The sequence below is a fragment of the Buceros rhinoceros genome, unplaced genomic scaffold (assembly GCF_000710305.1).
Source record: "Buceros rhinoceros silvestris isolate BGI_N320 unplaced genomic scaffold, ASM71030v1 scaffold18521, whole genome shotgun sequence".
Lineage (NCBI taxonomy): Eukaryota > Metazoa > Chordata > Aves > Bucerotiformes > Bucerotidae > Buceros > Buceros rhinoceros.
This window is the reverse complement of record NW_010396165.1, coordinates 35,251-36,000: the sequence shown is the minus strand read 5'-3', so window position 1 is coordinate 36,000 and position 750 is coordinate 35,251. Positions and strand designations below refer to the sequence as shown.

General features: G+C 53.3%; 1 protein-coding gene across 1 annotated transcript in view; it reads left to right on the top strand.

Annotated features, from left to right (window-relative positions):
• The window catches only part of NCOR2 (nuclear receptor corepressor 2), a gene marked incomplete at its 3' end in the record, with an annotated part of 47,973 nt that overhangs the window by 13,613 nt on the left and 33,610 nt on the right, over window positions 1–750 (top strand). The gene's annotated exons all lie outside the window — the stretch shown is intronic.

Genomic DNA, 750 nt, shown 5'->3' with positions numbered 1-750 from the left:
CATTCCCCTCTGGTGCCGGCACTGCGGAGAGCGAGGCCTGGGGCACTCCTAGCGCCACGATGAATTTATTCCCCACGCATGGCCCCGCCACTCTTGTTTATTCATCCAAGGGTGAACGTGGGATGACCTTGAAATTTATAGGCTGAAGAGAGCAGTGAAATAACAGCTAAAATAAACAAATCAAGCTGTAAAGCTTGAAAACTATGAACTGGCTTCAACAAATTGGAGTTGGGAAGGAGAGAAAGCAGAGGTGGCCCCAAGAGATGTGGTCCCTTGGGGTCTCGGCACAGGCTCAAAGCTGGACACACCAAGGGTTTGACCCATGGGGCTTTGCACATCTCCCTCCCCGTCCCATTGCAGTGGCACCATTGAGATGCCACCTCATTCTATTTGGACAGGGGCTCGGTGCAGCCGGCTGAGTGTCTACGAGACAACTCAAATGGCCAAAGGGGAAGAGCAAACGGAGAGGGTGCAGGGCTGCCCAGCTGCTGAGCCAAACTCCAAATCCCATCCAAATCCAGCCTCTTGTCTTTCAAGTGATCTGAGTGCCCCAGCCACGTGCCCGTGGCTTTAGCACCTTGATAAAAGATAGTCCTTGAAGAGGAGCATGCGGCCGATCCCAACCACCAGGTGTGAGCTCTGGAGAGTAGCGTGCTGCCCAAATGAAATCTGAACTGGTCACCCTGCTCTGTAAGTCCAGGCTGCACTGCTCCCTCAGGTTTATTCTGGACAGCAGCAGGTTTGCTAGAA